At 46.6% G+C, this 16,042-nt stretch overlaps 1 long non-coding RNA gene across 1 annotated transcript; it reads right to left on the minus strand.

The window, feature by feature from the left end:
- Positions 1-2,721: 2,721 nt before the first annotated feature.
- On the minus strand, positions 2,722-13,776 carry LOC103884927. Its single transcript, XR_004183631.1, has 4 exons — positions 7,832-13,776; positions 6,938-7,030; positions 6,600-6,716; positions 2,722-6,450 (listed from the first exon to the last, which is right to left on the minus strand). It is a non-coding gene; the product is annotated as an uncharacterized LOC103884927 (long non-coding RNA).
- Between the last annotated feature and the right edge of the window lie 2,266 nt (positions 13,777-16,042).

Here is a 16,042-nt window from a genome sequence, read left to right on the forward strand (position 1 = left end):
TTTCAAAGGAGAGCACTAGGGCCCTTGGCTAACTCTGCCCTTATCGTCAGAGATCTGAAAGATGCATTCTCGTGGGTGCCACATTAGGATAAGCAGCAATGATGATGATGATGATGATGATGATGTCATTTATTGACAACCTATCCAAAGCCAAGGATTGTACTAGGTATTTTACATATATTAAACATAATTATCAAGAACAATCTCCCCCAGGCTGAGTATGATTGCTCCCCATTTTCTCATGAATAAATTGAAACTTGGGTAAATATTTTGCCAAGAAAGGGTGTACAGGCGACTATCTGATCCTTCAGGCTTCATATTCTTACCACAGCAAACAAATGAGACCATTTTTGCTTCTGCAGTAAGAAATAATGAGTTCACTGAACTTATTAAGTCAAAAAGTTGAGTGTTTGGTGGGTTTGGGCAGGGGGGTTTGTTTTTACAATTTAATTTTTTTTTACAATATAAATAATTGCAGCATTCATTCTACTTAATTCATAAGTGACAATGTTTGAAACTAGAGCCATTGTACTTTCCCACCAAGGAAATCATGACCACATCGAGCCCTCAGTGACCCCAAATGGCATTTCTTATGTCCTCCTGGCTGTCTAAAATGGAGCTCAGGTATGGCCAGGAAGGGATGCAGCCCCAGTACTTCTTTGGTATATGACTTTGGGCCATTTCTAGAATTGCCTTGGTCTTCAGTGAGATGGAGCAGGGACTCCTCCTAGGGGCCTGCAGGTCACCCCCCGCCCAACACAGAAATAAAGAAAACTCACAAATTCCTTCCTGAAAAATTCCAGGCACCTAGCTCGCCCTGAAAAATAAACAACTGAATAAACAAAAAGATAATAGTAGCTTAAAACAGTAGCCAAAAAAGTTAGTCAGGAGATATGTTATTCCCTATAAAAACTAAAAAGAACACCTTAACATATGTCCCTGAGTTATTTTTCAAAAACCTGAACCCCCACCAAACAGATTTGCTAACACATAGACCTCAAATTAAGGGAAACTAAAAACTAAACTCTGGCTACTGTTCTTTGTTCTAAATTTCTTCCTAAGGGGCCTGGGGGATGTCATACCCAGAAGCTAGAGCTATCGGTTTGGTGCAAAAGTACTTACAGTTTTGTTGTTTTGTTTTGTTTTGTTTTGTTGCTGTTACTTTCAATGGCAAAACCTGCAATTTTGCACCAATCAAATAACATTGTTTTCTGCTGATCCCACATTTTTAGACAAAGCTTTGCCTCCTTAGCCAATCGCAAATCAGAAATCTTTAAATCCATCTATAACCTGTGGGCCCCCAACTTCGAGTTGTCCTACCTTTTTAGGTCAAACCAACATATAGTCTCCATGTGTGAATTCATGACTTTACCTGTAACCTCTGCCTCCACCTTGTTAAAAACCCTTGCCTATGGGCCATGTGGGAGTTTGGGTCTTACACATGAGATGCCTGATTTTCCTTGCTTGGGGCCCTACGTAAACACCTCGCTTTCTCTCGCTACTATCCCAACATCAGTTTTCACTTCGCTGTGCCCAGTGAGCAGATCCCAGCTGGATTCCCTTACATCAGATTTCTCCCCCTGGAAATAGAAGAAATGTGCCTATTGATGTGTGGAGCATCTCGCATGGCACCTGGAATGTAGATGGCATTTGGTAAATGTGGCTTCCTTCTATCAGTTTCTACCCCACATGCACAAAGCCGAGCTCTCCTTTTTGTGCTGGAAACTGGCTCTTTCTTCCAAAAATGTATTTGATGATATCATTCCTCAATCTAAAACCTCCTGACATCACCCAGCTGTCCACACCAGGGATGTTAAAATCCCCTCTCTGCATAGCCCCATCCACATGGCCATGTACTCACTCTGTTACCCCAATTCTCTTGGTGGGGCAGGAGGAGAGGAGCGGGTGCGTGTGCCCCTGGCGGAGGGAAAGGATTCTAGGAGGGGTGGGACAGGTAGTCTGAAAAGAGTCGGCCTCCAGGAAGCTGCTCTGCAGCCCTCGTTTCTCCTTTGAGAATTGCTGGTCCTTAGAACAAGTTCTAAATCCTTACCACCTGACCTGATACCACCTTCCCACTGACTAGTGCCCTAGAGCCTCGCGGGGCCCTCGCCAATCCTGCCTCTTTGCCTTTGCTGGTTTATTTTCTCTGCTTAAAAGTCCTCTTCCATACCTTCTCCTTTACTTGGGGAAACCTGAAATAAATGTCAGCATGTTGGTGAAGCTTTTGCTTACTGCCTCAGGCAGAATTAATAGCTGCCTGGTCAGCTCTGACAAATCTGGGCCCTGTTCCCTCCTGAGAGGTAGAGGATCTGCTAGAGGCTGAGAGCAGTCTCCACCGTTAGACAGAGTGTGTTTAGTGGTTACTGCCTGCATCCCAATGAAACCCGCTCTGTCCTTCTGCCATAGAAAATGGAATTGAAACCAGACCCATGGCTGCCCACTGCCTGTGTTTCCCAGTGGTATGGTTTGGTTGTGTCCCCCTGCCAATCTCATCTTGATTTGTAGTTCCCATAATTCCCACATGTCGTGAGAGGGACTCAGTGGGAGGTAACTGAATCATGGGGGCAGTTTCCCCCATGCTATTCTCACGAGATCTGATGGTTTTATAAGGGGCTTCCCTCATCACTCAATTCTCATTCTTCTCTCTCCTGCTGTCTTGTGAAGAAGGATGTGTTCGCTTCCCCTTCTGCCATGATTATAAGTTTCCCAAGACCTCCCCAGACCTGTGGAACTGTGAGTCAATTAAACCTTTTTCCCTTATAAATTGCTCAGTCTCAGGTATGTCCTTATAGCAGTGTGAGAACACACTAATACACCTAGGCTTCCCTGAAGTGAGTTGTGGCCCTTGGACTAAGGGATGGGAGCAGGAATGATGGGTACCTGCTCAGGGGTGGGAACATGAGGCATCAGGTGCATCTTCTTCAGGCTGCCCCTGATGTGCTGGTGACTGGTCCCACCAGGCAGGTGACAGTACCCCAGAGCAGTGGAACACTCTGAGATAATGGAAGTGTTCTGAGATGTCTGCTGTCCAACGTGCAAGCCACTAGACACTTGAGCTATGGCTAGTGCAACTAGGAAGTGAAATTTCAATTGTTTTTAAATGTATTTAAATTAATTAAAATTAAAATAGTTACATGTCATCAGCGGCAACTGTGTCAACCAGTAGAGCCCCTGAGGGTGGAGGAGCAATGGTTTGGAAGGAATATGGATCTTAGAATGCCCAGTGGAGCAGAGATTCTCCACCTAAATGGATTACTTATCTCAGAACTACTGAGTGACAGAAAAACAAGGCAATGTTTTAGGACAGTTAGGAAGATAATATCAATAGTATGACATAGTGGGTATATCAGCGACCTGGGGCTCACCTTTTGAGTTCAAATTCCAGCCCTGCCACTTAATAACTCTATGGCCTTGGGCAAGTGACTTCATCTCCGTGCGCCCCAGAATTCTCCTCGCTGCACTGGGGACACCGAGTCCACATATCACCTGGGCTTGTTGTGAGAATCAAATGAAGTAATAAATGTAAAACACTTAGAATACAGCATCCCCATTTGTTAGCTACTGTGATGACATTTGAGGTTTCTGTTACAGCATCTTAGCTTTGCATGAATGCACCTGGCTTTGCCTCATGGCTCCCACATCTACCACTTGGGTGCCATTTGTTTCCTTGGGTTCTTGGGGGTGATGCGAGTGAAGTACTGAGTGCTGTGTCTGGCCCCCATCAAGCACTCAATGTTGGTAGTCACCCTTATATAAAGTCCCATGTTGTCGTATCCATATCTGTTTGGGTGTCTCCCTCAGGGGTGTCACTAGGATAGGGACTGTCATTTCTCTTTTTGTTCTTCATTGATTAGTACAATGAAGGTACTCAATACATATTTACTGATTGACTAGCTGATTGGATAAATAACTCCTCTAGTGTTAGTTTACCTGAAAACTCAATACTGTACCTGTTGCTGCTTCTGAGGTGTCCCCTGGCCATCAAATCCCTATAGTACTCTAACAGCATGGCCAAACAAAGGCGTTCTATCCCTGCTGCCCAGATCCTTCCCTCACCCTTTACCTTCGCAACATTGAGCAAAACCTCTCTTCATGGGCATCGCCACTCACCCAGGCATCATTAGGAAAGGTGAGGGGAGGTTTTTTTGGTGTCACAACACCTGGATAACTGTGTTCTCCAGCTTCCTCTTGCTGCTGTAGCAAATTACTGCAAATGCAGTGGTTAAAACAACAAACACTCAGTCCATAAGTTCTGAAGGTCAGAAGTCTGAAGTAAGTGTCATAGGACTAAAATCAAGCTGTTTGCAAAGCTGCACTCCTTCTGGGGGCTGCGGGGAGAATTGGCTTCCTGCCTTTCCCAGCTTCCAGGGCTGCTGCATTTCTTGGCTCCCGGCCCCTCCTCCAACCACAAAGCTAGAAATCCCACCACTGCAGCCTCTCCTTCTGTCCTCACGTCTCTCTCTGACTTTGCCTCTCCTGCCTCCCCCTTGCTTTCTAAGTGCTCTTGGCATGTTGTGTTACATCGTGCCCACCTGCATAATCCAACATAACCTCTTGATATGGTTTGGCTGTGGCCCCACCCAAATCTCATGTCAAATTTTAACCCCCACGTGTTAAGGGAAGAATCTGGTATGAGGTGATTGGATCAAGGGGGCAGATTTTCCCCTTGCTGGTCTCATTGGTAGTGAGTGAGTTCTCACAAGATCTGATGGATTAAAAGTGTGTAGCATTTCCCCCTCGCTCTCCCTCTCCTGCCACCATGTGAAGAAGGTCCTTGCATCCCCTCCACCTTCTACCACAAGTGTAAGTCTCCTAAGGCCTCCAAGTCATGTTTCGTCTTAAGCCTGCAGAACTGTGAGTCTGTTAAACCTCTTTTCTTCATAAATTACCTAGTCTTAGGCAGTTCTTTACAGCGGTGTGCAAACAGACTACTACACCTCCTTACTGTAAAGTCAACTGATTACAGCCTTAATCCCATTCAGTGCCTTAACTGCCCTGGCCATGGAACCAAACACACTCACAGGCTCTGAAGAGAAGGACATCTTTGCTGGCTGGTAGGGAGGGATTCTTCTGCCCACCACAGTAACTCTGTGGGCCCAGGGTAGGTTGGAGCCTGGGGACACCACACACCATGAGACACTCCTACATAATGAAGTGTCCCCCTCAAATGCCAATAGTGCCCTCTTGAGAAATGCAGCTGGAGTCCCACTACTCTAAGTTGCTTTGTGTGTGGTGAGGGATAAAAGGACAGGGGAGCTTTGCTTTTCATCTCAAGTTTCCCTCTAAATCTGTAATTGTAGCCTCCAAAAAAGTAAATAAATAAAGGGAAACCACCTTATTTTGCTTCTTGTAAGAGGAAGAGACACAGAGAAAAAGAGAAATGAGACAGACACCTGTGCAGGTACTCAGAGACCAGTGCAGCCCTTCTCCCATGCAGAGACCAGAAGCTCAGCTTACAGTTACCAGCCTGCCTGCCTGAGTGTGCAGCTGAGGAGGCCCCACCTGTCAGAAGCACTCCTGTAAGACATTGACTTGAAATTGAGCCCAGTGGGGGAAAGGTGGGTGCCTGTGACCTCCATACTGGTGATGCAGACCAGAGTCAGGAAACAGAACCTGAGAGTCACAGGGGGCTTCCACATGTTCACCCATGTCTTCTGCAGAGGTCCAGGCTCCCCCAGCAAGGCATAAAAGGGGCTGCAGGTAACTAGAGCTGTGTCCAAGGTGTCCAGAGGTTTCCAAGCACCTAGTTGTTTGCACTCAATTGCTCTCTGCGACCCCAGTTGTTAGACATTCATAATGAATGCTGAAAGATACAAGGTCCGCCCAGAAGACATCGACAGGATGGCACCTACTTCTGCACCTGTACCCACTGGCATCTGTAAGAAACATAGAATGGAGAACTGGAGAACTGGAGGCTATGATAAATGACGTCAATCAACCCCTCATTAAACATATAAGAAAATGGATAAAAAGTATACCCAGGAAAAAGAAAAACGGATAAGCCATGAAAAAATAAGACTTTCCAAAAAATTGTTTGTATTTGTCAGCTTTTGCTGTGAGCACAAACAGCCTGAACATGTCAGTGGCTTCCACCAAGATCTCTTCTGTCTTGCTTGTGAGACATGAAGTGGAGACAGGGGCAGGGTCGGCTGGACCTGCTCGGTTTAGCTTGGGTTGGCGTAACTCATGTCTTCTCATCCAGAACCCAGGCTGGAGGGACAGCCACTTCTGAAATGCACTGATTCTGTGGTGGGACAAATGAGGAAGCCTGGGCCAGGCCCCAAGGTCACATGCAAAGGCTCTGCTCAGCCATGGCCAATGTCTGGCCACTCACACTCGATGGATGAACAGCGCATTTCACATGGCCCAGCACAAGCCTGTGTGGTGGAAGGATGCTTTTCCCAGGAGCTGAACCAGTGGGAACCGCAGCGCGAAGAGTCACCCAGCATCCTGTGCATGGAGGAGCGAGGGTTGGGAGCGATAAGCCAATAGATTGCTCATTGCTGCAAGATCAGCCCTGGGATTCCATCTACCCCTTCCCCCGGACCCTCCGCTCTGGTTAATTCCCCCTAAGCTGGAAGGACCCACCCCCAGTTCACCTGGGAGAGTCCCACGCGCCCTGGTCCTGCTCAGGTCTCATCGTGTGAAACGTTCAACCCAGATGGAAGCAGCCCCAGTTCTACATCACACCGTGTAGTCTTCCCGCCCTAAGACCCCTGCAGTGGCACAGGAAGCGCAGGTTCTGATGTCTGCTGGCAGACGTAACACATAACACAACAGAGGTATGTCTGCCTCGTAGCTCATAAACTCTTCTGGTCAGCAGGGATGGGGGTGGGTCATTTATGAGATCACATCCAATCTACAGAGGACATTCTTGCACAGCCCCGAGGCAGCACAAGCAGGGGAGGCTGGGGGTACTGGAGCCTCTGTCTGTCACCTGCAGCGAGGACAGCTGTGGCAGGAAGCTCAGCTTCTCCGATCCTCCGTGTTCTCCTCTGAAAACTGGCTCGAGGCCACGTAGCAAGGTGCCCTGAGGATCGCACATGAGCAGGGAGTCTGAATCCACATTCCTCCTGCTCAGTCCCAAATCCCAACAGGTCTCAAACCCTAGGGGTGTGGCCACTCATTCCACAGCAGGATGTGATCTGGACTGAATAGAAGGCTAGCGATAATCTTCTTATATACAACTGAGCACGTGCATTTATACATTTCTCTTCAAAAATAATAATGCATTTGATGACAGGGTACTGACCCAGACACGTGTATACTATCCTATTTATGCACTATCATCTCAGTCAGAGTTCTCCAGAGAAACAGAGCCAATAGGAGGTAGATAGAGAGAGAGGCTGATTTTAAGGAATCGGCTCACACAGCTGAGGGTACTGGCGAGTATACAGTTTGCCAGCTGGAGACCCATGGAGGAGCTGAGGCAGCAAGTCAGGTCTGAAGGCAGAATTCCCTCTTCCTTGTGGGAGGTCAGTCTTTTTCTCTGAAGGCCTCCCACTGGTGGGACAAGGCCCACCCACATTATGGGGACTAATCTTCTTTCCTCAAATTCTCCTGACTTAAATGTTAACCTCATTTAAAATAAGATGCCCTCACAGAAATCTAGAATTGTGTTTGACCAGATAGCTGGATATCATGGCCTAGCCAAGTTGACACGTAAAATTAACCATCACAACCATATGATGAATGAAACTAGACACCCCAAATGCTGATGCAGATCTGGGGCCACCCCAGGGTTTAGGCAAGAACTGTGGGTCCCATCCAGCTGGAGCACAGGCTCTCAGGGGAGTCCTGTGAAGGGACAATTCACAGGGCTTTTGCCTACCCCAGCAGAGAGCCTCTCCCAGGGTGACCGAGAGGAGTGTGATCTCATCCGCAGCATAGAGTGGTCCCCGGCTGGTGCACAGATTCACATGACAAATGAGAGGAGTTGGCTGGAGACGGGAGGGTGCAGGGGTTGGTGGGACAAGAGAGGAACAGAAGAGTCGCCCATGATTTGTGGTTCCAGCTCAAATGCCTGGTGGAGAGAGTGAGAGCAAAACATGACGGAAGATTCCAGAGGAGAAATCAAGGGAGTGATGTGAAGCTGAGGTTCTCATGGGACGTCTGGAGGCAGCTGAGTGTGTGGCCCTGTGTGGGGGGGCAAGGCTGTGACAGATGTGAAGAGAGAGGTTTAGGAGATTTCAGAATTATGGGCTGTCAATCTCCATATCATGTCAGAGGTGGGATAGCTGAAAGAGAGCATGGCGTGAGACATGAGGGCTGAGGGTGGGCGCTGGGGAAGTCTGCAAAGCAACACAACAGGGCAGGACAGCCTCCAGCAATGGGAGGAGGGAGGGCGCCACGAGGTGCTGGAGAGAGGTAGGAGAACGGGGAGGCCGAGGGCTGAGAGAGGACGCGGTCATAGGCAGGAGTTGGGCACATCAGCAGCAGGCAAGCAGGTGGCAGGTCACAGTGTAGGCCACCAGGCTGGCCACTGGGCAGGTCACAGTGCTGGCCACAGGGCAGGCCACCATGCTGGCCACTGGGCAGGTCACAGTGCTGGCCACAGGGCAGGTCACCAGGCAGGTCACTAGGCAGGTCACCAGGCAGGTCACAGGGCAAGTCACCAGGCAGGTCACAGTGCAGACCACAGGGCAGGTCACCGTGCTGGCCACAGGGCAGGCCACAGGCCAGGTGACAGGGAAAGCCACCAGGCAGGCCACAGGGCAGGTCACAGCGCTGGCCACAGGGCAGGTCACCGTGCTGGCCACAGGGCAGGCCACAGGCCAGGTGACAGGGAAAGCCACCAGGCAGGCCACAGCCAGGCCATCCCAGGCAGGTTACAGGGCAGCACGGGCTGATGAGGCCCATGTGAGGCACCTAGAGGAGGTAGAAACCACGGCCTTGTGGGGACACATGGGGCTGGGACTGCTCTGCTATCATAGGGCGCCTGGGCAGTGAACAGGGCCTTAGGAAGATGCAGGTTTGGGGTCTTGAACAGTGTCTCTGCGGCTTGGGAGTGTTCATGTCATAGATGGCAACACCCTTATCCCCAGCAAGGCTGTTAAAATTGAAGCTAACACTCCATAGAGCTGGCATGGGCAGGTTCCCTTAAAATCACTTCGTGCATGTTACTCCTTTAATGCTCTCAACAGCTATTAAAGGATTACTGCTATCTCCATTTCTCGGATAAGGAGCAGGCGCACAGGGAGTCTGAGTAGCCTGTGGAGACCTGTGCCAGGATTGAGTGTGGCCATCGGCCCCGAGTCTAATTCCTAGGACACACAGTGCTGCCACCAGCAATGAGGCTCACTGAGATGCCACCAGCACATCCTCCCTCAGGTGTCCTGCTTCTCCTGGATGATCTCTGCTCCAAGTCCAATGGTAGCTCCCAGAAGATACGTGTCCATTGTCCTGGGCCCTGGAACCTTTGGATGTGACCATATCTTGCTGGGAGTGGGGAGGGTTTTGCAGCTGTAATTACGATTTGGAAATGAGGATATCATCTATGGTGGGTCCTAGATCCAGTGAAAAGAGTTCTTACAAAAGACAAGAAAACAAGAAAAACACACACAGGGGAAAAGGCCACATGATGGGGAGGCAGAGACTGGAGTGGTGCGGCCACAAGCCAAGGAGCACCTGCGGCCCCCAGGAGTTGGAAGAGGCAAGAAAGGAATCTCCCCTAGAGCCCTGAGAAAGGGCCTCGATTTCAGACTAGTGACTTCCAGAATGGCAAGAGAATACACTTCTGTAGTTTTAAGGCACCCAGTTGGTGGTGATTGGTTACGGCAGCCCTGGGAAACTAACATGCTCTGATATGAAAACCATGTAGGATCTCCCAGAGCCTACCCTGAGCTCATTCTCTGCTCACCTCAAGTCCCGAATATCACTGTTCCTGTTACCACATCTGGGTCCTAGAAAGTGAGGTCCCCAGAGAGTGTTTGAAGACTCTACGAGCAATGGATTGTCGACCTGGAATGTACTTTGAGGAGTCTTGAGTGTGTGAGCATCTGATGTCATACCAGCAGAATTCAGATTTTCATGAGCCTGGGTGAGGTGGGGTCTGACAGCAGCTTACCTGTCAGCAAGAATAAGAAGTTGGTGACTGAGTCCAAGATTTGCTCAGGTTCAATATATTTCAATTTTATTTTGTATGGTACAACTTTTTCTGCCCTCATTCAAACCCATTCTCACCATCTGAAACCATTCTTCATTATACAGCAGAAGGAACGAGAAGCAAGTTGCCCTTCAACCAGGCCACTCATCCAAGCCTTTCTGCTGCCCTCAACTGCCTGCTGCCCCCCCAGTGGTACTCAAAAGGCGTGCAAAGCAGTAACATGGAGTGGTAGCCTCCCCTCCCGCCCATGACAATGCAGTTCCCTCAGTGTCTTTTGACCGTGCGGCACTAGTCAGCTCCAGTTGTTACGAGGGTTAGGTGCTGGCTCCTTTCAATACCATGCTTTTTTCCCAGATCGTGGAGAGAGGTGTCATAATTTGTTAGCACAGCAGAGCCTTTGCATGTGACCCTGTGGCCTGGTCCAGGCTTTCTCACTTGTCTCACCACAGAATCACTACGTCCCAGAAGATGGCTGTCCCTCCAGCCTGGGTTCTGGGTGAGAAGACATGAGTTACGCCAACCTGAGTCAAACTGAGCAGGTCCAGTTGAGCCACGGCCGGCCCCACCCCTGTCTGCACTTCATGTCTCACAAGCAAGACAGAAGAGATCTGGATGCAAGCCATTGACATGTTCAGGCTGTTTGTGGTCACAGCAAAAGCTGACAAATACAATTTTTTTGAAAGTCTTCTTGTTTTTTCATGGCTTGTCAGTTTTTCTTTTTCCTGGGTATACTTTTTGCCCATTGCTCAGAAACTATCACAAAAAATAGGGTCATGGGCCTATGCTTGGTATCTGCTTTGCTGAGTTGTATATATATGTATATATACACACACACACATACACACACACTATATATACATATATATGTATACACACACACACATATATGTGTATATATATGTTCACAATAACGTCATCTTCATCCCAGAACTGCATTTTCTTAACCTTTCCTCTTCTCATGCTGATCTCCAGGCGGTGGATACGAGGGTAACACATTTTACAAGCATCATCATCATAGAAATTATCCAGCTTTGTTTCTGAGTAAAGGTGTATATAACACTTGTATGACTATTGTGACTGTACATTGACCTAAGAATTGCTTGGCCACAAAATTCTCAAAGGACTTTTACACTTAACCCAGAAACTTCTGATCAATCATCTGTTCTAAGGTATATATTTTATCCTAGCTTCTGTAAGAATTATTGGCTTTTAGAATTCCATATTTTGCAAAAAGCATATTAATTCTCATTTCTTAAGAGAGAGAATTCACGTTTCTCAAAACTTGGCACATTTATAGATGCTAAATTGGGGACTTGAATCTTTTGTTTTTCTTTTTAGCTAACAGGTATTAAAGAACCGTTCTATGGCAGGCATTGTTACATCTGTTACCATCATTAATTTTAGAAATCCATTTTTCCTTTTGTTATTACTTGGTGCATTGGCCTCATTCTTCTCTTCTCTCTGTGACGGGTTCCTCTTCACAGGATGCCTCCGGGTGGAAACGGGATGACAGCCAGTGGTTTCTCCGCACACGGACTTGCCAGAACCGTTCCCGAAATGCTAGGTTGGGAAACTCACAGCTGATTAATTACCACAATCCACAGCTCACTCTGTCGGGTGAGTCAGACACGACTCAGAAGAATCCCCTCAGGTTGTGTCCTGTGGGAGCCTGCGGAAGCTTGACGTGCTTCTTCCCCAGCATATGTGTGTGCATGTGAGACTGCATGTGTGTGACCAGGCACGTGTGTGTCTGTGAATCTGCATGTGTATGCATGTATGTTACCATGTGCCTGTATCTGTGAATATGTGTGTGTAGGGGGGTGGTGGGTGGATGGGGACTTTCAGAATGGAGAGAGCCATAGCACTTGCTTGAGGAATCATCTTTGACTTTATAATTGAAATTTTTTATTTATTCTTCAGTGAAGGTGAATGAACCTAACTTGCAGGTCCCCTGGGACATCTAAGAATCAAAGCAGGACAAAGGGCCTATGTGTGTCCCCAGGAGAAACTCTGATGGGACCGGATCCTGACACCTGGGGCACTGAGGGCAGCCTGCATCCTTGGGGTAGCAGCCAGGAAAGTGAGGAGTGTCAGGAGCATCAAGGGCATGGAATTCAGAGCCCAGAACCAGGACCAGCATCATAGCACTTGTCCAGGTGGACCCCACATCCACCCTTTATCCTGCCCAGGCCGTCCTGGCAAAAGACCTTTTGTCTGTTTGTTTTTCATTTGTTGTGTACAGTTTTATAAATTTCCCTAATAACACAGTACAGGAACACAAGGCTCCAGTAGTGCAGGAGGACTTATAAGAGCAAGCATCCTCCACCCCAAGCTTCCCAGTCCCCCTTCTCTGAGGAGTCCTGTGAACGGTCCCTGCTGTGACCTCTTCTGGTGGTCTCTGCCATCTCTCTAACTAACGTGCTCATATGGGCATTACTTAACTTGTCGAGTTAAGCATTGGCTATTGATGGCATGCTCTGAGATATTGAGAGTTTAACTTAATTACATTCTATCACTATACCCAATGAAGTGCATCACTATTTTTTGTTTTCCTGTTGGTTCCTTTGTAATATGAAGGAATACACGTTCATTTATTATTCCATCAAGTATAATGCACATATTATGACCCTCAAATATGTAAGATACTAGCCCCTACTCAATGACTCTTCAGTGCTTTATCTAGGAGGTTGTTATAAACCAACCAACAGGGCTTACCTTGCTAAGACTATGAGAATATACTTACCTACAACCAAATAGTGTGCTTGGATTGAGTTTCTTTTATCGTACTGGTGTTATTTTTCCTGAAGTTTCTCATCCCTTTTACTTTTTAAAAATTTGCCTTCTTTACATTCTTTTATTATTTTCTTCCACCTCTCCAGCATCTGTTCTATTCAACCAAGTTCTTCTTCCCCCCAGAAACCTGTCTAGAGGTTCCCCAGGTGCCATGTCCAACTCTGGCTGCTGTCCAGGCAACACTACCTCACCCTGGGAGACGCCCTCCTGCTGGGTGGGACCTGGCATATGGAGCCCCTGTCTTCCTGTTTCTTGCTTTACTTGCACACAAAGTTGAGCAAGTAACTGTGAAAGGACATTGATACATAAAATACTGGAATGCGTACACATTGAAATGTTTTTATTCCTGCCTCCGTGTTTTATTGATAGTTTGGCTGGGTAGAGAAATCTTGGTTCGATGCCATTTTCCTTCAGAATTTGGATAATGCCACACTGTAGTCTTTTAGATCCATGGTGGAGAGCAAGAGATCGTATTCCAAACTGATGCTGGTTTTCCAAAAGAGATTTCCTGCCTACTTGCTTTTCCAAAATCCCTCAGGAACGTGTCTGCGGCTACATTTTCTCATTCATAACATTGGGAACTCAGTGGGATTTTTCAGTCTGAACACTTTTGTTCTTTAATTCTGGGAAATTCATAATGTCTGTGTATGCGATGCCTTCTGCTTGATTTTATTTTTATTGGCTATTAGTCTTGTATTGGACCTCCTACGTTGTTCCCTCGGGTCCTTTCCTTTTTACTTATGTATTCAGTCTCTTTTGCTATTATTCTCTCCTCTGGGAGATTTTCTCTATTTATATTCCAAACTTCATTGATTGTTTTTTAATTTCAGCAATTGCCTTTTATTTCAGCCGTTCTTTGTTATTCTCCGATGGCTCCCTTTTCTTATAGAACTGTATTTTTGCTTAGCAGAAGCAATACATCTTGAATCTCTGACAACACAAAATAGTGGGGTTTATTTCTTATTTACCAAAAAAGTATTATTTTGTTCCATGTTTAGCTATGTTTGCTTTGGCATATTTTGTTTCCTGTTTATCTAGCTTGGTCTTTCTAGCTCCTAATATCGGTTTTCCTTATCCATTGATTCTCACCCTTCTCAGTTAACTACAAAGCAGAGCAAAGCTGCCCAGGAGCTCAGTCTGTGTGGGTAGAGCTCATTAACTGGCCAGCTTCCCTTCCGTTCGCTTGGCTGGGGACGGTGGGAGGCGACCCCTATGCTTCAGGGTCCCTAAATGCAAGACGGTAGAGTGCGTTGCTTGGGAAACCAGTTTCCAGAACTACCTAAGTTCTCCCCCAACATCTCACTGAATTCCTTAAGAAAATCATTCTACTTTCGGGAAAGAGGGTAGATGAGGGCATGGGGATTATTTGTGTTTGTTGTTGTTATTGTTGCTGCTTGTACTAGAAACAAATTCCTAGTAATTTGATATTTTTCCTGGGAGCTGGAGGAGTGTTTAATCCTTAAAAACTATAGCATATGCTGCCATCATGTCAAAAACTTACAGTAAGGAGCAAGGAAATTTAATCAGAGATTTCTGTGAAGCCAGTAAAACTAGCAGAATTCAAACCCAGACAAAAAACTGGTCTGACCTTTTTAGATCATGATAAAGACTAAACTTTTACAACATCCCTGATGAGTACAAAAACCACAGGGCTTTCCTGCATGTAAAGACTGGAGCTGAAATGAAACAGAACTCTTCAATTACTGTGCATCAGCATGGGTTTGTGGTCTGTCCTGAAATGCATGCTCCTACTATTTATAGCTGCCTCTTACTTAAGTGTATCAGCCTTCCTCAAATTATGTATGAAACTAGATAGCTTTACTTGCCACAGTCTTAGAGGTGGAAAATGCCTTAGCAGTCACCTGGTTTAAGTTCTAATTTTAGAGATGAGGAAACTGAAGCCCAAGGAATTTTTTTTAAGTGAAATGTCAAAGTCACATAAGCACAAGTGGGAGAAAAAAGAAGGGAGATGGGATTGGAGTGAAAACACTTCAGTCTTGTCTTTGTGCTGCCATAACAAAATACCTGGGACTGGGTGATTGATAAAGAACAGAAATGTGTTTCTTATAGTTCTGGAGGCTGGGAGGGCCAACATCCAGGTACCGACAGCTCAGTATCTGGTGGAGGCTGCTCTCTGCCTCCAAGATGGCACCCTTTTGCTGTGTCCTCCCATGGCCAAAAGGAGCAGAAGGGGATGAATGCTGAATCCTCATAGCAGAAGAGATGGAAGGGTAGCGTGGCAAAAAGGCAAAGCCCTCGTGACTTACTCACTTCCTACAAGGCCCTACCTCTCAACACTATCACAGTGGGTGTTAGGTTCCAGCATGCAAATTTTGGAGGGATGCAAACACTCAAACCATAACAGGCCTGTCCCTAGTTTTGCTGGTTTGGGTCGATGTATTCTAGCTGAGGTACTGGCTGGGATGCGTTTCTGGTGTGTTAATATATGGATGTAAGTCCCAGTAGCAGAAATTTTGGGTGTTCTAACTCCCGACAGATCTTGCAAAATATCAAAATTACCTGAAAAATATAAGCTTAGCATTTCAGGTGGCCTTTTAAAGGACAAGGAAGACACCTCTGGACACATTTGCATAAATCCATTCCAACCATTATTGTCTGAATGGGCAGGTGAATTTTTGTAAGCCAAATGGTTCTTCAGTCCTCCTTATGAAGCTGTCAGAGCGGATTTAGATGGCTCCTAAGAAGAGTCAGAGATTTGACGAATTGTAATGTGTTAGGAATTCTAACAGGTCTTAGAGGTGAGCCATTCTGATGTCTTCATTTTACAGGTGAAGAACAAAATGCATAAGTAACTCGAACAGATTTGCACAGTGAATAAATGACAGAGAACAGAACAGCCAGCGCTGGATGGTTGACAGGGGCTTTCTCATCCGGGGCTTTTCTACTCACTATGCCACGTCACCCACAGGACACTGTTCCCCAGCCAGGTGCATGGACCTCAGATCATGAGCATCCCGATATGTGGTTAAATAGCAGCTGACACATTCCCTAAGACTACTCATTCCAGATACACACAGACCATTTTTCTTTTAAAAAGTGGAATCACATATGGCTATATCTCTGTGTGACTAACGTGCTTACAAGGAAGACATAAGGCTGTATCCTAATTAATGATTTTTAAAA

This window comes from Papio anubis, chromosome 5, assembly GCF_008728515.1.
Source record: "Papio anubis isolate 15944 chromosome 5, Panubis1.0, whole genome shotgun sequence".
Taxonomy (NCBI): Eukaryota; Metazoa; Chordata; class Mammalia; order Primates; family Cercopithecidae; genus Papio; species Papio anubis.